Here is a 21,840-nt window from a genome sequence, read left to right as displayed (position 1 = left end):
CGCGATGAAACTGGTCTTCATCCGGTTCCTCCTCCGCTCCCTCCTCTCTCCCGTTAGATAGCGCGCGTATCTAGCTTCCGCCTCCGCCCTAGTAGTGTACCCTTTGTAACTGTTACCGCTGAAACGGTGAACATGTCTCCGACACTCCTCCCAGTCGTCGTAGACTCCGGGAACCTTACCCTTGTACACGACATACGACGGCATCTCTATGCACTAGACAAACAAAACGTTAGTAGCAATTCACAGACAATATATAAGTATGCAACAAAAGGATCGGAAGAGAAAAGCAACACATTAATAGCACGATTCATGATCCTATTAATAAATAGCATCGATTACATATAAGTTGAACGACTGTCCAAACTAAAGAGACATACAAGTTCATTAAAGTTTAATTACAACATGAGCTAATCGATATTTCAGAACTACATAGCATCATTACTTTCGACTCGACTCAGGGACTGGAGCGTGGATGAAGCCGCCGTCTTTCGTGATGGTCATAAAATCGCGATCGTTGTCAGCCTGCATTTGTAGCGTTGTTTCTATTTCACTGTTGGACGGTTGATATTTGAGGTAGAACTGCCCCGAGGTACGAAGGACATCTTGATGGATGATTTCCGCAAACTCCGACTGGATGCGAAAGAATTCTTGTCTGATGTCCGCGTCCTGGATTGCCGACAAGCGTGCGGCCCAATCTTTGAGATTAGTTGGTAGCAGAAGGTGATTATGGTCCCGTACGATCGCCCGCATGTGATGGAGGCGTAGTAGGCATCCTTCTGACCGCCAGGCGGCTGCTTGACGCAGGGGAACGTCGTTACGTGGGTGAACACGTGTTTGCCGTAACTACAAATTGGCCTCCTGAAGGTGCCTCCACATTTGGCGTAGTCGGGGAGAGCATCATCAAGAACTTTCTTGATATTTGTGTAGTCTTTCTTCGACTGACGGTCTGAGTCGAAATACGTGGCCATGGAATATTTCGGGCTTAAGAGGATAAATGTGCAATGTGTGTCACCGCACAAAACACGGAATGTTAGGAAAAAAAGAACGATCGAAATCTAAGAAATCATATTACGGGGCGGTGAGGGGATGACTTACTCGGGAAAGTAAGGCACGAGGAAGTTATCCTTATCTGGGTTCGCCAGAATGACGCCTTCGAGGTATGAACTCGCGACTTGCCGGTCCCCAGCGCTGCCCAAGATCTTGGCACACATGTAGAAGGGGTCGACTATCACGATGTCCGGGGTCTTGTCTCTAATGATCCACATCTTCATACTGAGCGAAAATAGCCGAATGAAGGTGTAGTGCAGTGGATGAAGGTTAAACATAGCGAAGACGTCATCAAACCGCAGGACGATCATACCCCCGATGGTGCTATCGACAAAGCCCTTGCCCTATGGCACCTTGGCCATGAAAACCGGGTATGCCACATCATTCTCGGAGAGACGCCGTTTCTCCAAAGAAAGAACACTGTCATGCAGACTCCGCATAGCACCGGTTGCAGCATTGAGCAGATTAGTCGGTAGCATCAGCCTACCCGCCACATGCACCCTCTCGAGATATCCTTAGGTGAAGGTGGCCCGTCCTGAGCACGGATCGTACTCGGAGCCGGCTGGCTCCACCCTTGTTATTTTTTCTTTTTCGTCCCTTCTGCTTCTTCTGCTGTAATGGGATCGAGTTCTGCTCAGAGACCACCTTCTTGAGTGTGTTGGGGCTGATAATATTTCACACCTCGGCTATCTGACGCTCGGTGAAGGCGACAGCTGGAGGCGTCTCCTGAGAACTGAACGCCAGACGACGCCTGTTGCAATTGGGTTTCTCCGCGGTACCAACTAGATCGCGATCGTCTTTTGCAGGGTTGGGTTCTTGAGAAGGAGGCCCCAAGAATTCGTCATCGTACCCATGTTCGTTGAAGTACTTATCGACGTTGGTAAATGTACCGTCGTCGTCGTCCGGATCCTGTGCCATATGCATGTCCGGATCAGCTGACGGCGGTAGCGTTGCGGCGGTCTTGCCATGGCTTGGCGTCGGCACGACTGGCGGTGTTGTCTGTGGGGTGGTGTCCCCCGCCCCAAACGAATCTGGCTCTTCGGCCAAAGCATGGACCAGCTTATGCAGGCGCTGAGGGTCATCACATCATCTTCGTCGGCCCCAGGGGGTCGATACGGAGGTAACAGGTCGACGCAGCCCCGCAGCACCCGAACCAGTTGAACCCTATACACGGTGGGTGGCATCGGATTACAGTGGAACACGTGGTTGCCCGGTTGAACGATTCTGGCCTTGGCGACATCGATCAACTCGCCGTCCACGAAGTGCAGGAGAGTGCATGGAACGTCGGCGGTGCCATGTGAAAACATGTAGGGCGTCAGGGATGCCGAGTCAAAGGCAAGGAGATGAAGTCATCGGTCGAGAGGCTTAGTTACCGTGATGGCGTCGAGCTCGGCTAATGTCGAGGCACCGCCAACAGCGGGCGTGCAAGTGACGGAGGGGCCGCTTGCTGCCGAGGTGCCGGCCGGTGTATTCTTCCCACACCCGGGTGCATTAAGCTCCAATGCCGGCGCCGACGCCGGAGACACCAATGCCGCCTCCGCCCGAGACACCAATGGCGCCGGCGCGTTGTGCGAGTTGCTGCCCGTGAAGCTGGGAATCGGGGGCGGCCCCTGTTGGCCGCCCGCAATCCACGCCTGCAGCCCCTCAATGAAGGTAGGCACAATGGCGGTGATCGTCGCTACCAGTTGGTCTCGCACTTGCTCTTCGAATATCTCCGGAATCCGCGCCACTTGTGCCTTGAGTTCTTGAACCTCGCGCTCCTGGCTTTCCGAGCAGGGCTTTCTCTCCTTTCGCCCAGTGTTATAGTATTCCGACCATTTCATGGACAAGCCTTTGCCGGCCACAGGACCAGCTGACGATGGCTTACTGAACTTATCCTTGTGTTTCATTACGTTCAACGCCCTATTTAAAGTGGTGTCCCAAGGGGAGCTGAGACGACCCTGCGCTACTGCTTTCAGTGTCCTGCGGAAGGAACGTGAACCATTTAGAAATTTGGCTTCATTAATTAGAATGCAACCATATGGAGCTAATTACGCGGGGGTGTATTCCTTATCAAAACAAGCTCAAGCGCCTTGGTCTTCGGATCCGTGGTAAGCTCCTTTGTTACCGGGTCCACCTTGTACTGGGCCCTGACATAGTTCCTGGTCTGCTTGTCACGGTATTTATCGAAGAGGGGCGGTAGGCCTTGTTCGGCACGCTCCGCGTCCTCCTTGTCCCATATAGGTTCCGCCACTCTGTAACCGTCGGGACCAAGTTTGTGGACCCCTAAGTTCAAGTCCCGCATATCTTTCCCCCACTGACTTGATTCCGCAGATGCGTTGCTCTCGCACTTGATCTTGAACTCCAGGTAGTCAGCTTCGCTAATCGAAGGATTTTTCTCCTTGATCTTCTCATAACTATCACCTCTTAGAATCCTTCTCTTCACCGCGGCTCTCCATGTAGCCAGGGCCGTGCTCATCTTTGTGAGGGCAGCACTGTTCACTTTATTCCCTGAGAGGCGTGTGTTTGCGAAGTCATCGGGGAACTTGTATCGTTCGTGCAGCTTCGTGAAGAGGAGGTTGCGCAAATTCCCTCGGTCACGATGCCTTAGGTTCTCGGTGTTGATCGAGACGGTGCTCCGGAGAATGCACCCGAGTTGTGCCGCGTACCCACTGACTAATTCTTTGGGAGCCGTTGGATGCCCACTGGAGGACACTTCAGTAAATTCCTCCTTGACGGTGCCGAGCACGTTCGGGCGCCGGTCCTTCCGTTGCCTCTTCGGTTGGCTGCCATCTGTGCGTGCGCTGCCATCATCAGTGGTGGCATCCTCGGCGGCACCATCAGTGGTGTCATCCCCGACGCCACTAGGGGTTGTGTAGTCGGGATGGGTGTCTTCCGCGGCGTCCTCATAGTGGTGAGGTTCTTCCTCCATTTCCTGGGACAGCTCCCAGAATTGCTTGCCCGAACCGCCGGCCTCATCGTTGTTGGCCATGTTCGCTCTAAATAGGAAAAAAAGGCTACTAGAGTTATTGGATGAGATCAGGGTAGCATCTATTCTTCAAAAAAGGTGAATAGACTTAACAAAGCAACAAAAGGAGCAGGAACACAAGGCCATCAACAGTAGGTTGCAGATGACATTAACCAACTGGTTCCATCCCAAACAGCATAGGAAATTTGACCAAACTCAGAATCTTGTATCTTGACATCAACTAGTTCTCGAGGGATGTGTCCAGAAAGTTGGTTGCTCTCAAGATCCAAGGTTGTGAGTTTGGTCAAATTTCCAAGGCTATTTGGGATGGGACCTGTCAGTGAATTATTTCTAAGAGATAGGGACAATAAGTTGACCAAATAACCTAATTCTTGGGGAATGTGGCCAAAAAGTTGGTTATTGTCAAGGAACAAGATCTCTAAGTTGACCAAATAACCTAATTCTCGAGGAATGTCGCCAAAAAGTTAGTTATTGTCAAGGAACAATTGAGAGATGTTTGTGATATTGCCTAGGTGTTTTGGGATGGAACCTGTTAGTGTGTTGTTGCTAAGGTCCAAGTCCACGTTCTCAAGGTAACCTAGTTCTTGAGGGATGTGTCCAGAAAGTTGGTTGCTGCAAAGATACAAGGCTGTGAGTTTGGTCAAATTGCCTATGCTGTTTGGGATGGAACCTGTTAGTGTGTTGTAGCAAACAAACAACTTCTCTAAGTTCTCAAGATAACCTAGTTCTCGAGGGATGTGTCCAGAAAGTTGGTTGCTCTCAAGATCCAAGGTTGTGAGTTTGGTCAAATTTCCTAGGCAGTTTGGGATGGAACCTGTTAGTGTGTTGTAGCAAAGCCACAACTCCTCTAAGTTCTCAAGATAACCTAGTTGTCGAGGGATGTGTCCAGAAAGTTGGTTGATGTCAAGATACATGCTGATTAATTTTTGTTTCGGTTGAGAATCGGGCACCTTCTAGGTCAAGAAAATTGGGCATGACCTTTGCTAATTTTCTTGACCTAGGAGTGCCCCATTCTCAAACGAAACGGAAATTAATCAACATTTCAGGAGAAAGGGGTCATTTCACATCAGGAGAAACGGATCATTTCATCTAGCTCATGCCAGGCAATCAAGATACATGCCGATTAATCAAAATTGGGTAATGATAGCAACCCCACAGTTCACAGAGTATTTTCATAAGACTTGATGGATTCAGCTAGAATCAAAAAACGGTGAAATGCTGAAGAACAACAATATGGTCTAATTGATCCCTGGAAATTACAGAATGTTAAACTATGCATGGAAAAACAACAATCAGCACAGGGAAAGTACTATGCAGCTAATAGTCTTTAAGCATTGAAACACAGCTAAGGTTACAACCCAGAAGTGATGGTTAACACTTCTAATAAACAGGGCAATTTTAAATTATGACACACAATGCCATAATTAATCAAGAGAAAATGGGGCTGGACTCCCTCTGCTCCTTTTTTCCACTGGTTGGCACTCTGACCAATGCCCAACAATTCAACATGGCTACTCCTATCCCACCACACCAGCCTAACCACTACTACTAAACTATGGCTGCTAGTCACAAACAAGATCTCATCTACTTACTAATCCACACCACCAGCATATACTACTCATGCATACCTTTGTATAGCACCAGTACCCTACCCAAAGCTCCTCCTCTATGGGGGAACTAACCCAACGTTAGCAACAATTAAATATTACAAATAATATGGGCTCAACAACCAGATGCTGCTAAATTTAACTAGGAGACAGTGCCATGCATCAGAGTGTATCTGCACAAGATCTTTCTTCCCTAATATCATATCATCATCCATGGCTTACACCAGACTCATATTCTCTTTTCTCATCAAACATAAAAAACACAACCATGTCTCCCTTTCACTCCATCCAACACAATATATACAAAGGGCAAAACAGCCCAGGAGACTAAACAAGCACTAACAAACAAAAGCAGGGATCTGATCTGCCCCTCACAAACCAGGATCACACAAACCATTTACAGACACCACCTCTTCCTCTCCCCATAACCCTGGCCGTGTCTCAGAAATTCAGCCACTACAGCCCCATGTCCCTCTACTCATGCTCATCTTCTTTACTGTGGCAACACTAATGTGTATGTAGTACATCAATTAAGTGTAGCAATAGGATTAAATATTTAAATTAAGAGCCAGTGCAGAACTAATGAAGATTCGGAATTTTCAATGGGGACTGGCAGAACTAGAGCTGCGTGGTCACGTCATGAGTCTACTATTGCAGAGCTATCTAGACTCCCGCAACGCCACTTTTCTTCAGTAAAAACAGACTTAGTTGTCCAGAAACTGAATCGGATTTAGTTCAAACGGAACACCTACTTGGATGTGGGATGAAGATAAAGTTACCTAGGGGAGGACGGAGAAGATGGTCTGCTTGTACTTGGGCACCTCCGTGAGCACCTTGTCCTGAGTGTATGGTCGAACGGTGAGCAGCTTGTCCTGTGCTTCCCTTCCACCTCTGCAACCTTCACCACAACATAAGAAATACAGTGAGAAACGGTGGAGTGTGGTGGTGCAGAGAGAGAGAGAGAGAGATGTGGTGGTGGAGTGTGCTGCTGGGTTGGGCGAGCCGGAGCGGGGAAGCACCGTCGGAGTGGAGAAGCACAGGAGCCCCGCCGGTGGGGAGGCCCTGTACCTGGAGAGGTCAAGGTCGCGCCACCCCACCGGTGGTAGGACCGGCCGCTGCTCGCGCCGCGCCGCCGGTGGTTGGACCGGCTGCTGCTCGCACCGCCCCGCCGGTGGCTGGACCGGCCGCTGCTCGCGCCGGCCCGCCGGTGGCTGGATTGGCTGCGGCTCGCGCTCGAGGGCAAGGGCGGCTAGGGTTCGTGGGGTGGGCAGGGGGGCTAGGGTTTGAGGGGATTTGGGGATTTGGGAGCCAGGAGCGGGCGCGGGCGGACGGCGGCGTGCTCCCGCGGGGGTTGTCGGGTTAGGTGGGGCGAGGTGGATCTGGCGAGGGAGGGAGAGAGGCCAGAGGGAGAGGGGAGTAAGTGGGAGTGGGGGGAGGGTTAGCAATGGCGCACCTTTTAGCGGTGCGCCATAAAAATACGTATACCAATGGCACACCTTCTAGGGGTGCGCCATAAACACCGTGATAGCAATGACGCACCTTCTCCTGGTGCGCCATTACTATCTTTTTTTGGTTTTTTAGCTGCATTCATTTGTGAATTGGTAAAACATTTATGAATATGAAAAAATATCATCAAATTTGAAAAAATATTCATGAATTCAAAAAGTGCCCATGAAATTTAAAAATATTCATGAGTTCAAAAAATATTAACAAATTCAATACTTTTTGTGAGTTAGAAATTCAATACCAGAATAAACATAAATAAAAAATGGTATATCAATGGCGCACGCCATAAGTACCTTGATAGCAATGGCGCACCTTCTCCTGGTGCGCCATTAGTAACTTTTTTTACCAGAATAAACATAAATAAAAACAATTAAAATACCAGAAGAAAACACAAAGAAGCCCAAGGTGCCTGTAAATGATGATTTGCAACAAAACAAGAGGGAGAAGAACAAAAATTCCAAATCCAAGAAGAAAGTGGTCGATACCTCAAGTTGGTGATGGAGAAGTTACAAAATATTAAAGGAAGGTAAGTACAGACAACATTAATCCCCACTGTTTTGAACAAACAGGTTACTGGATAGAGGACTAGAACAGAAGAAATGTCATTTCCATATGTCGAAATACAATCGAGAAATGAAGACTACAATTTAAATACAATCGATCTTAGCTATCTTTTCACAATCTTCTTGTCCTTCTTTTTCGCAAATGGAGTTCTTCTCTTGAACGGACGTCCTTTAGGTAGGATGGTCCTGCTTCTTCTTGTGGTGTATGATACTTCATCGTCGTTGTCATGTTCCATCTTTGGGTCGCCGTACTTGTCGAAGTCTTGCTCATTGGTGACTCCATCCATTCCGATGATCTTCCTTTTGCCTCTCCTCACGACAACACGACTGGGCTTTGATGGGTCGGTAATGAAGAAGTATTGGTCCACTTGGGAAGCCAGTACCCATGGCTCATTTTTCGCGGTGACGTTTGTGCCCGCGGTCTTGGATTTGGCTTCGGGTATAACAATGGTGGTGAAATAACGGTCTTCTTTTAGGACGCTCTTGGCCCATCTGACACGGAACATCGGGACCTTCTCTCCGGCGTAGCTCAGCTCCCAGATCTCCTCGATCCTTCCGTAGTATCTGTCCTTGTCGTTACCGGTGTAGGATTCCATCGTTACCCTGGAGTTCTGATAATCATCGCTCTTCATGTCCTTTTCCTCGGTGTAGAATGTGTAGCCATTGATATCGTACGCCTCATAGGTCATCAGGTTGTGCTCGGCGCCCTGTGACAAGGCGAATATGAGTTTTTCTTCCGCGGAAGAATCCTCATGTAAAGGGTACGACAGAAGCTTCTCCTTGAACCAACGCGTGAAACATGAGTTGTGCTCTTTGATTATATCTCCGTCCGTCCTCTGTTGGCCTTTGTCATTGTACATCTTCTCAATAAAGGTTTTGTGCTCTACCACCCAAGGATCGACCACGTCTATGTGTTGTAGCGTGACTAGGCTTGCTCTTTCAAAGTCGGCGAGTCGACCTTGAAATCGACATGCATTTCGCGGCGACCCTCGCGGCGACCCCATCCAGCGAGCCTGCCGAGGTGCCTGTTGACGGGCAGACCAACGGGGTTCTCGATGCCTAGATAATTCGTGCAGTAGGAGATGCACTATTCGGTCAGAAAGCCCTTGGCTATGCTTCCCTCTAGACGTGACATGTTGCGAACATATCCTTTGATGACACCATTCATCCTTTCAAACGGCATCATGCTGTGCAGGAACGTCGGCTCGAGTTGGATGATATCCTCCACGATATGGACCAGCAGATGCACCATAACGTCGAAGAATGCGGGCGGGAAGTACATCTCAAGCTCGCATAGTATCACCACGATCTCTTCCTGTGGCCTTCTGAGTTGCCTCACGCCAACCGACTTCCGAGAGATGACGTCCAAAAAGTTGCATAGGCCAAATAGCGTTTCACGGAAGTGCGCGTCCATGATCCCACGGATTGCAACTGGAAGTATCTGCGTCATCAGCACGTGACAGTCGTGAGACTTCATCCCACTGAACTTCTGCTTCGCTGAGTCTAGGTATCTGCTTATCTTCCCTGCGTAACCATAAGGAAGTTTTACTCCTACGAGGCAGGTGAAAAACTGCTCGATCTCCTCCTGACTTAGAGTGAAGCACGCGGGAGGGCAGTCATTTCCGATCTTCTTGGCCTTTTTGCCTTTGCGACGACTTTCCGTGTCCTCGCCTCATCATCATCATCATTAGCGTGAAGCTCCTCCCTGATGCCCATTGATTTCAAGTCTGCCCTTGCTTTCGGCCCATCTTTGGTCCTCTCTGGCATGTTGAGCAGGGTACCAAGCAGACTCTCGCACACGTTCTTCATGATATGCATGACATCAAGGCTGTGAGGCACACGGAGGATCTTCCAGTACGGCAAGTCCCAGAAAACAGACCTTGTTTTCCATACCTTCAGCAGCGGCTCTGGCGCCTTTCGCTTCTTTCCCGGCTCTGGCGCCTTTCGCTTCTTTCCCGGCGGTGGGCACTCTTTCTAATTTTTCAACAGCTCGTCTATTTCCTCGTCTCTCCTCGTACGCGGGCGTCTTCGGGGTTCGGTTTCACCATCGAACAGATCCTTGCGTTTTCTCCATGAGTCATCGTCGCGAAGCCACCTTCGATGTCCCATGAACACGGTTTTCGAAGACCCGGTATCTCTATCTAGCTGGCGATACGTTGTGTCATCCATGCACCTGACGCATGGAGAAAATCCGTGGACCACCTGCCCCGCTACATATCTGTAACCGAGATAGTCGTGCACCGTCGTGAGCAGTGCGGCTCTCATAGGGAAATATTCTTTCTCTGCGGCATCCCACGTATTGGCTGGCGTTTACCATAGCGTGTCTAGCTCCTCTTTCAGCAGCCCCAGATACAGATTGATGTCGTTCCCTGGTTGTTTCGGCCCTTCAATTAGCATACTCATGTGAATGTACTTCCTCTTCATGCACAACCAGGGGGAAGGTTGTACATCCACACAAACACATGCCAGGTGCTATGTGTGCTTCTCTGGCTGCCAAACGAATTGACTCCATCGGTGCTCGCGCCCATCACGATGTTCCTTGGATCGTCCCCAAATTCTGGGTGTTCGAAGTTCCACGCTTGCCACTGGCTCGCATCCTTAGGGTGACTCAGCATCTTGTCTTTTTTATTTATCTCCAGACCATTTCCGTCATCTTCTCGCTTCTTCTCCTCCCTATCCGCGTGCCAACGCAGGAGCTTTGCTAGCTTAGGGTCCGTGAAATACCGCTGCAGACGAGGAGTGATCGGAAAGTACCACACCACTTTTCGAGGAGCTTTCTTCCTCTTCTTGTATCGATTGACGCCGCACACCGGACATATGGTAGACTCCGCGTGCTTGTCCCGATAAATGATGCAATTGTTCATGCACACATGGTATTTCACGTGCGGTAAATCCAGAGGACACATGATTTTCTTCGCCTCCTCGAAATTGGTCGGGCACTTGTTCCCCTTGGGAAGACGTTCGTGCCAGAATGACATGTTCTCGTCGAAGCATGCGTCAGTCATTTTGTGTTTTACCTTCATCTCCAGAGCCATGAGCGTTACTTTCAGGCGGGTATCCTCGGGCCTGCATCCTTCATACAATGGAGTAACCGCGTCTATCTCCAGTTGATCCAGCTTGGCTTTCTCTCGGGCGGCAGCTCTTGCGTTACCCGTCTGCTTGAGAAGCAGCTCTTGAATATGAGGGTCCTGCACCCAGCCCATCGATGGTCCATCATCATCTGCTCCGGCATCTTCATCTTCATGATCATGCCCTTCGTCTTGATCTTCCTCATCATCATGTCCGGCATCTTCTACATGATGACTGTGTCCTGCATCTACTTCGTGATCATGTCCTGGAGATTCTTCGTCTTCTCGCCCGCCCTCGCCGCGGTTGTCTTGCTGCCCTTCCTTATTTCTTGCCCGGCCCCCATGGACGACTTCATAATCATCTTCATCACCTTGCCACCGATAGCATCCATGAAACCACGCAAGAGCAGGTGGTCCCACACCTGTCCGGAATCCGGGTCATAAGGCTCTTCAGCTTGCATCTTCGACACAGACATCTTATCTCCGTCTCGTTCTTTTGAAGCATCTCGGCCTTCGTGGAGCTCAAAGACCTATTCACGATGCCTTCGGTCATCGTGCGGACCATGGTCGCCTGCGGGGTAGAGCAAAATGATATTTTAGAACCAAAATAAAATTTGGCATGACTTTGCCTAAAAATAGGACCAAAAAGAATGTATAGTGCCAAATTCTCGCGGAAACGGAAATGAATCAATATTCCGGAAAAATATTGGTAACTATCGCATTTCAAATACCGGTACCTGCAAACACAAACATATGCAACACCACAAACATACGTAGATCTAGGCCATAAAAAGTGTGTACGTTGTTGGAGGGAGAAAAAAGTATATCTAGAACATAAACAAAGCTTTCCCCTTACTTACCTATAAAAAAAGGAAATTTAACCACTTAATTTGGGTGAATCTATGGTGCAAATGAGATGAGGAGGAGGAGGCAGCCGAGACCAAGCTTGGTAGAGGTGGAGAGAATGAAGTGGGGAAAGTGAGTGTGGTAGGTGGCTGTCAAAAATATCTAGCTGCTCCCAGGTTACCAATGGCGCACCACCTAAGAATGCGCCATTAGTAACCAGGGTTACTAATGGCGCACCTGGTGTGTGGTGCGCCATTACTAGTTTTAAAAAAAATATAAAAAAATGTTAGTAGTGAGCTCTGATTTTCACAAGGCGGCAGGTGAAAATCAGAGCTCAGGCGGCAGGTGATTTTTTTCTTGCTTCTAATGGTAGGATGATGTTCTGTATACTAAAAAGGACTCGTGCACACTTGCTTTGCTCCTTAGTGTTTATGAGCAGTTGCCAAACATTATAATAGGATATACACATTGCTTCAAAACTGAGTATATTCCTTGGTGATGGTGTATTTATTATGAAAATAAATAGGACTGCTTACCCATGGTGATGTGGTATTGCTACTCGATTACTTACCCTATTTCTGTGACAAAGGCCCGTGATAGATATGGTTAGACACATATTGAGCGTCCAATTTCATAAATATTGAGCATACAGTTTCAACTTCAACTTAAACATGAGATTGTCTTGCTGTCGAGTTGTGTTCAGTTCTTTCCATGTAGAACTTACTAGAAATTCTTGCATACATCCTAAACAAATAAAGAGCTGCATGCATTTAAATTAAGCAGTTCCAAAGAAAGAATTATTTCAAGTTATTTTGTTTGGAGATGAGTTGCCTTTTCTACACCTTTGTGTAAAGGATGGAGCCTCCACAGTGCCTATGAGCCATGCTTTTTCCCACCCAGTAAAATGGTCTATTTTCAAGTGGCATCATACGGTGAAGGAGGGGATCTGGATCAAGAGCCGTAATGGTGCTTGTGATGGCATGTCGAGCACTTGCGCGACCCTGGAGTCTGACTTCTTCCTTCAAGTAAGCTCCTTTTGCTCTTCTATGCCCCCCACCTCGCTTGTGAGGATCTCTGGTTGGATTTGGGTAACTAGAACCCAAGAGATGTAATATTTGGATATGAACTGTGTATACTAGCTTGATTTAGTTTATAGGAGTAGATTTTATAGATGAACTGTGTGTGCTAGCTTGATAGTGATACATGCCATATCTCTGGATTGACTCCATGGGGTATCCATTAACGTCTGAGGTTTCACAAGGAAATGAGTTTCTTGCATTCTCATGTTGAAAAGAATTAAAGAAACATAGCGGAATATGGTGCCAAAGTTTTTAGTTCTTATTGGGTTCGTCCACCTATCAAGGTTTGATGAAAATTATCAACGTGCTTTGTAGGATTTGTATCATGTATCTTTGTTTCTACAAGAAATCCAATTGGAATTGGTCTATTGTCCTGCACATGTACTTTCTTTTACTGTTTATACATTTCAACCACTTACTTATGTTGTCTCTAAACCATTTCCGACGACTCAGGTTGACCATACTATTGTGAGAATCTCGGCCAGGATCATTCTTTATATCATGTTGGATCATCTTGGAATTCGTAGAGCCATTTACCCTCGAAGGATGTACTCACAGAACAAATCAGTGTGATTATGCTTTTCTACACTTCCGTCCAAAGTAATGGGATATGTATTCTGTACTGTATAGCTACCCTCTAATGCACTACTCAGCCTTCAATATCTGTATGTACAAATGACTTGATCTAATTATTATGAATGACATATGGAGTGTGCTGCTTTCTATATAAATGGCTTGCTCTAATTCTGATTTATCATACCGCATTGCTTTTGATCTATTCCTTTTTGCCAAACTTGATGCGTCAAGCTTTGAGCTACTATACTGACAGCAAAGGTAACATTCCACAATGTGCAAGTTCATATCACCTACTAATCCACATGTACTATACTGCGGCATGCTCATATCACCTACTAATCCACAAGTACAAGTTCTATGTCAAAGATAATCATTCTCTCTGCTAAAAGCATGGGCTCTGCATTATGTTTCTACTTTCATTCCTTCCTATCCTATATTAATGCTTTTGGTACCGAACTTAATGATGAGTGGTTATCTTTTGTGGTCTTATGAACATGCTGAACTCAATGTTGCCTTATAATTTCATGTCGATATTGAACTCCATTATGTTTTATCACAAACGAATGTTTCTTCTTCACTTTAGTTTGTTATCATGTTTCATACGCTAAACGCAGATTTCTACTAACTTAGCACTACTTGCTTTACCAAAATGTTGGGACCGGCACCCTCGCGCCAGGGCGCGATCCCGATCTAGTCTTCTTGGTGGCGGCTGAGACACGGGAGAGCCTGCTGCGGGAGATCGGCGGCGGCGGCATTTTTGAAGTAAAAATCCGCCCGTCCTGTTCGTCCTCTTTCTTTTCTTTTGTTGTTTGTAGAGATTCGTGTTCTAGGGTTAGAGCTCTTTTTTCCGGTCAGATCCATAGGAACGCTATATGATTCTGGCAGCTTCGAATCAGAGATGTGGGTGGCTTTATTATGTATGTGGATTTTTTGCGTAGCAAGTATTGTTTGGGGGTTCACAGAAATAGGATAAATGGACGTGGAGTAGAGTAGGACCGAGTTTAGTTCAATTTACTTCAGAGACGTAGCACGTATTTTTCTTAGAAGTCATGTTGCCAACACAGGTTTCTTTTGTATGTGTTTTTCTTGGATGAAATGAATGTGTAGAGTATGATTTCCAACACATTTTTAATGTATGTACTCAAGCATTCCCAAAGTGTAGAAAATAGTTTTTTTAGTGCCATGTCACATATGCCTACATTTTTTACATTTTTTTGTCCTGGTGGTAAGCCTGAGCTAGGATTTTTTATTTTTTGATGGGGAATGCAGGGGGTGTGAATTGAATTTTGATCACATCTGTTTTCTGTAATGTTGGTTAGAGATGTAGTTTTAGGTTGATGGGGAATGCAGGGGGAATGTAGTTCTCAAAGTACCCTTTTCAGTACACATGGGTTGTAGTTGTCATTTTTGTGGTTTAGATGTAAATTTAGTGGCGATCCCTCTTGTCTATGTTGATTTCTTCTTCCGAATGTAGATGTAGCCCACCTGTGCCGGACCTTGAATTAGTGGCGTTGATCCTTTTTGTGGCTGCTAGTGTGTGTAGGTTGATGTTCGTCTGGTCTGCCCTGTTTTTGATGTAGATGTCTTGTTTTTCTAGTGTAGTTTTTTATGTAGATGCATGTTTTGCTCCTTTTTCTCCTATTTTGTTTGATCATGGTCTGAATTTCTTCAGTTAAGTATTAGTTTGTTTGGTCTACACTACTGCATTGTATTTTTAGTTGATTTTTCATTGTAATCAAGTAACAGTTAGTTTCGGCTACTATAGACTGCAATAGTGAATGGCCAGTGTAAATGTATTTTTTTACAGTTATATCTCCACTGTAGTTTCATTCTATAGTAGTCTATCTTACACTGATTTTTCACTGTAAATGGCCAGTGTAAGCGCAATTTTTTAGGTTTTGATTCTGGATTTTGATTTTTTTTGTACAGTTAAGCCACAGTGTGTTTGGTGTACTTAGCATGAATGTTTTGTGAACTGAATCAACACAGACACTAGGTTTTTCTTGTTCTCCAAAACATATATCCACTGTTTGCTTTTTCAATAAATCAAAATTAGGTCCTATCATGATTTTTTGATTGGATAGTTTAAACAATGTAAAGAGTCTATGCTTTGTGTTTTTTACAGTATCATTATCATTGCAAAATAATTCGTCGTGTTTTTCTTTTTTGTCTTTGTTTGTGCAAACTGATTGTGGAACATTTTATATATATGTGAGATTATACTATGCAGGATGTTGTGCCCAGATTGGCATTCGTACTGCGAGAAAGACGATGAGGATAGCTTTGGCATTTTCATTCGCGACGGGTCTGGAGATTTTGCGGTAATCTCTTCTCCTTTTTTTGGATGTGTTCTTTTTCCTTTATGGAAGGCCTCTTCTTTTTGCTAATTGTTTTGACATTTTTTTCCTCTCTTTTTTACGACATAGCATCCCATGCACCGCAAGGAACCAGTTCAACCAGATCAGTGGCCTGAAGTTTAAAGCACACGGCCCTAGGTATGTTGTTGATGTGTTCATTGGACACTCAACAATATTTTGATTAGGGGTGATGACTGGGCGAAGTTCAAATGTGACTTCAACATTTGCCAGGGCAAAAAAGTGGTGTTCGACATGTTTTGGACGGATGCCCCAGGCTTATGTGTGTTATGTTGGAAGTGGGCTTGCAACAGATCACAGGGGGTGCAAGGCGGGACATGGCAGGAGGTGATGTTGCGCCGGGGGGGGGGGGGGGGGGGGGGAGCCGGCAATTTTGCTGTGCATGGAGTGGAAGAGGTAATTAATTGTGGTCACGGTGTTGAAGCTGCCCCAGACATCATTTGTACCAGGGGTGTTGTTCTCAGTGATGGCGAAGCACAAATGTTGGGACTGGTAATAACCATTGAAGATGGATACACATTGGACCACATTTTGTGCACCGCCTCACGCCCACGAACATCACAAGCAAGTTTATGGGTACATCTTCTCAATCTTCAGTACCTTTTTTTGTTATGTTTCTTTGCAAATATTTTTGCTTTTTTCCTAACACATTTTTCACCCTTTTCCCTTTTGTTTTTGTTTTGTATTTGTTCACATCACATAGAAAATCCCCAATAAAATAGTTCAACCAGTGAACTTGGCTCCAAAAGGGGTTGTTGGGATTTTGCATCCGTGTAGGAGATCTCATGCAGCTTGGATATCACATGGATCGTGATGGACGGATGGTCTTCGATAAAGATTGGGGGTGTTTTTGTAGCCCAGAATTACCTCCAGGTGGACGATGCTGTCATTTTCAACTTGAAGCAGAGCAATGCACAAGGCATCAACATAACATGCATCGTCATTGGTTTGAGGCCGGCACAAGGATACAAGTTTTTGTGCTAGAAACAGTGTAACATCATTTCCTAAGGCGACCATTTATTGTGACTTAGGCTATCCAGCTACCTTCCCTTTTTATGTCTTTTTGTTTTTCTGAACTATGTAAGCATTGGGATGGATGTTTTCCTGAACTATGTAAGCACTGAGATGGATCTTTTTTGTGGCATGAGTGTTTTCCCATGCACCCCCTATGCTTTTTTTATACAGTGGCATGTGTTGGCAGAAGTTTATTATTCTTACCTTGTTGTTTTTTTAATCTTTTTAGTTGTAGTTGCAACCGCTCCAACCCGAGCGCAATTGCAACTGGCACACCGAGCGCAACTGCATGACATATGATGTGACCGCAACCATGGAGTCGGGGGGAGGGTTGTCGACGCTGATGAAAATATACCATTTTTTTATTTTTTTGTTAGATTTTTGTTGTAGTTGCAACCGCTCCAACCCGAGCGCAATTGCAACTCAGCACACCCCAGCGCAACCGCAGGACATATAATGTGACTGCAACCGGGGTCAGGGGGAGGGTTGTCGGTGCCGATGAAAACGGTTCCATTTTTTTGTTATGTCATTTTGGTCTAGTTGCAACCGCTACAACCCGAGCACAATTACAACTCAGCACACCCCAGTGCAACTGCAAGACATATAATGTGACCGCAACCGGTTGTCGGGGGGAGGGTTGTCGACGCCAATGAAGTCGGTTCCACTTTTTTGTTAGGTATTATTGTTGTATTTGCAACCGCTCCAACCCGAACACAATTGCAACTCAACACACCCCAGCACAACTGCAGGACATATAATGTGACCGTAACCGGCGGCCGAGGGAGGTTTGTCGACGCCGATGAAATCGGTTCCATTTTTTATGTTTTTGTTAGGTCTTTTTGTTGTAGTTGCAACCGCTCCAACCCGAGCACAATTGCAATTCAGCACACGCCCAGCGCAATTGCAGGACATATGATGTGACCGCAACCGGGGTTGTCAACACCGATGAAATCGATTCCATTTTTTGTTAGGTTTTTTTGTTGTAGTTGCAACCGCTCCAACGCGAGCGCAATTGCAACTCAGCAAACCCAAGCGCAACTGCAGGACATATAATGTGACTGCAACTGGGGGTCGGGGAAAGGGTTGTCGGCGCCAATGAAATCGGTACCATTTTTTGTATACTCTTTTCTTATTTGTAGTTGCAACCGCCCCAACCCGAGCGCAATTGCAACTCAGCACACCCAAGCGCAACTCCAGGACATAGGATGTGACCGCAACCATGGGGTCGGGGAAGGGGTTGTCGACGCTAATGAAATCGGTACCATTTTTTGTTAGGTTTTTTTGTTGTAGGTGCAACCGCTCCAACGCGAGCGCAATTGCAACTCAGCACACCCAAGCACAACTGCAGGACATATAATGTGACAGCAACTAGGTGGTATGATAAAGGGTTGTCGGCGCCGATGAAATTGGTACCATTTTTTGTATAATATTTTTTGTTTGTAGTTGCAACCGCCCCAAACCGAGCGCAATTGCAACTCAGCACACCCCAAGTGCAACTGCAGGACATATAATATGACCGCAACCAGGGGCTCGGGGAAAGGGTTGTCCATGCCGATGAAATCGGTTCCATTTTTTGCAATCGCCCAAACCCGAGCGCCAACTGCAACTCATCTCTCCCACGCGCAACTACAAGACGCATGATGCGACCGCAGCCGGGGGTCGAGGGAGGGTTATGGGCGACGGCGGAATTTTTCTCTTCTTCTTTTCAATTTTTTTGTAGTGGTTGCTGGCGCCCCAACCCGATTGCAACCGTAACTCATCACACCTCAGCGCAACTACAAGACGTATAGTGTGACCGCAACCGGGGGTTCGGGGGGAGGGTTTTCGGCGTCTGTGAAGTCTTCCATTTTTAGTTTTTTTTGTAATAGTAGTTGTAGTCGCCTAGATCCCCGAGTTTTTCAGGTACAAGTCATCATACTGAAGCGCCACTGCAAGGGGTATGAAACGACCGCAAAAAGTTTTTTTAAATGTTTTTATGTGTTTTTCATTAGCGGTTTTCTTAAGAGGGCGAGGAGGGTTGTTAGTAGTCATAGTTTTTTTTTCATATATCCTAGTCACAAAGTGTTTTTCCCACACATATAATCATTTCTAAGGTTGAAAAACAGAAGTATAATCAGTTGTTTTTGTATATTATATTATTTTATTATTTTTCTCAAGTCTCTGGTTTCAAATCACAAAGAGAATAGAGAAATAGAGGGGGGACGAGAGAAGCTGCAATACGGGCGCCCGCATGTCGAAGGTTCCTGCGGCGCGAGTCGCCGGCGTCGAGATGCCCGACGATGACGGCAAGGATCCAGGCTGTTCGCGCGCCGAGGAGCAGGTATCCCTCCTAATCCCTCCCCGTGTTTGCCCTAAATCGCGCCGCAGCTGTTCGCCGGGCTAAATTCCTCCATTTGCAACCTCCAATTCATCTCTAGGGTTCCGATTTTTGTGTTTTCCATAATCAGCATGTACGGAGAGGGTTGAATTGCAACAGAGATTTGCGCAAATCGCAAGAGGTCCACGCCAAACCACCTTAAATTCGCCTCTAGGGTTCATGGTTTTTGATTTTGTTTGTGAAATCAGCATGGAGGCAGAAGTTTGAATCACAAGAGAGAAGCCCAAGTCGCCTAGGTCTAGTGATTTTTGGGTTGTCAGCAACTGAAAGAGGTGCTCAAAATTGTAGCCGTTTGAGGCCTGAGTATTTTTTGACGAATCGTTTTCGTAAGATTAATGGCATGTTCAGAAAACCTTACTTCTTATATCAGTTCTAAGCTCAAACTTGTAAATGCAGGTCTTATTTCTGTCCTAGATTGCATTGACTACTCCTACCAAGCTAGTATGTGTGACATCTGTACCAAAGTCCGCTATGAAATATTCAGCTAACAACTAGTTTGCTAGCTGCAAGAAGTGTGTGCCTGTCACAGCATTTCGGTACATCAATGAGCAGTTTGGTTGGAAGGCGACAGGGATGGTTGCTAGTTGTTTGTTGGCATTCCTATGTCAGCTGTTCCTTTGATCCAGGCTGAATCTCAAATGATTAATTAGGGTCCAAATGACACCATCACAAGTGCATTTGTCATTCCAAAAACAACCTAGCTTGATGAGAAAACAGCAATCACAAACAACGTTTGTCTTTTCTGTACACCGGTCCCTTGCCTTTTTTCCCTTTTTTTATTAAATAACATTTTTTTCAGAGAGTCCCACAACCCAAAACAATCAACCCATAACTGAAAAACGAAAAGGAACAATCCACCTGGGCCATGTGACTAAGACCATTTTATATCTCATTCGAATGAGTTCCAGGCGCTCCCAATAAATTGTGGTTCCATGGCATCGTTTGGTACTAGCTTAGCCCGCGCGGCGGCACGCTGCACCCTGTCGATAAGCTATGTGTATTATATATCCAATTTTTATTGTGTGTGATGAAAAATAAGTTAGGCCTCCTTTGGTTGATGGGATAGGAATGTTATAGGAATAGAAAAATCATAGGAAGTGAGATGACATGCATCTCAATTTTCATAGAGAAAGATATGTCATTTGATGCATAGGATAGGAATTTTTCCATTGAGTCTAAGCTAATGTTTTTTTTCCTCCAAAATCAGAAGGATTGGTTCCTATCCTACATAGGAATAGGAATCCCTTCCTACAAACCAAAGGGCTTCAAAAGATTTTTTTCCTTTGCAAATCCTATCTATAGCATTCCTATAAAATTCCTACCAAACCAAAGGAGGCCTTAGAGTCTTATGAGCATATGATATGTGGTCATAACTTTGTAGTCGCAAAAAACAAGGCATGCATAGGAACAATTTGGAAAGTACACATAGCCATTTTTAATAAGAATAGTCAAGTTCTTATAGTTCGAGGCGGCCCGACATTGTTATGTAGTTTCTTAATAAGAATGGTGATCAAATTCTTATAATTTTAGGAGGTCCGACATTGTTATGTAGGAAAAAGTAACATACTAATATTGTTGTCTAGGTTGATGGATTGGTGATTTCGCTGTGTCTGTCAGAGAATCAGGCAAGTGGTGGATTCCTGCATGCAGTACCAGTTTAGATAGTAATACTGGTTAAGTCAACTCATAATACTGCATAAACAAAGTCATATTGTCATTTGAACATTTCAAACTCCAATACTTATATTTCTACAACACCATAAATTTGGTCAAACTTTAGTAATTGAGCAGGTGTATCGTTGAGTCACTATAAAAATTTAATATGCACTATAGCTAGATTTTTGAATATTTAAAAAATATTAATCAAAATTATTCGTAGTACATATTCAAGGAGTAATGAAGTCAAGTGGTTCAGAAAGTGCCCGTGTGGATCTCCTAGCTGACGTGTGGTAAGTACTTGTATGAGAAGGAGATGGAAAGAGATTGCATTAATGGTTTTCTGTTACATGTTAATATTTGCCGTATTCCAGGGATATAAGGCTGGTCGTAATGGTAATATCATAGCTAGTATCATGCATGCCAACTAGGCAATTTTGATGAGGTGTCATAGCATTAAATGAAGAAAGAGATGATGGAGTATCATATCATGATAATGTATCATAATAAATGCTATGCTACTTTGTGTCATGCATGGTAATAAATAGAGTACTACATGATACTAATATATGATACTATGCATTAAGGAGGTAGTATCATACACTAGTATCATATGCATGATACTAATATATGATACTCCCATTACAACCAGTCTAACGGGAGAGGAAGTACGATTATTTTTTCTTTTTCTTTTCTTTTTAAATAAAAAAGAAGTATATCCGCATGGACGGATAAAGCAAACCTAGTAACTGAATACTTATCGGTAAAAGAAAATATAGGAAATTATTTGTACGTGACTGCGTGATCTTGAAAGTACGCGCATGTAGTCATGTTGTATTGAAAACTGTGCCTAGACAGAAGAGGCTTAATTGCTTTGTAAATCACTGCGTCCATTTTTATGCGTACAGACCATGCACGTAGTCACATCCTCTTGAAATATACGCGTGGATGTTGCATGTGCGCGTCAGATAATTCTTTTGATCAAGAGAAAGAATAGCTGATGTACCAATTGCTACGTCCATTTTTCATGCATATAGTGCAGTGCATGCACGTAGTCACATTATATACGTATTTATATTATTTTCGAGGATGGATGGCGGGTGGACGCTATGTAGGATAGAAAAAATATATGAAAGAATTCGTTGCTCATACCATTCA

This window comes from Aegilops tauschii, chromosome 3, assembly GCF_002575655.3.
Source record: "Aegilops tauschii subsp. strangulata cultivar AL8/78 chromosome 3, Aet v6.0, whole genome shotgun sequence".
Taxonomy (NCBI): domain Eukaryota; kingdom Viridiplantae; phylum Streptophyta; class Magnoliopsida; order Poales; family Poaceae; genus Aegilops; species Aegilops tauschii.
Note: the sequence above shows the minus strand (reverse complement) of the source record.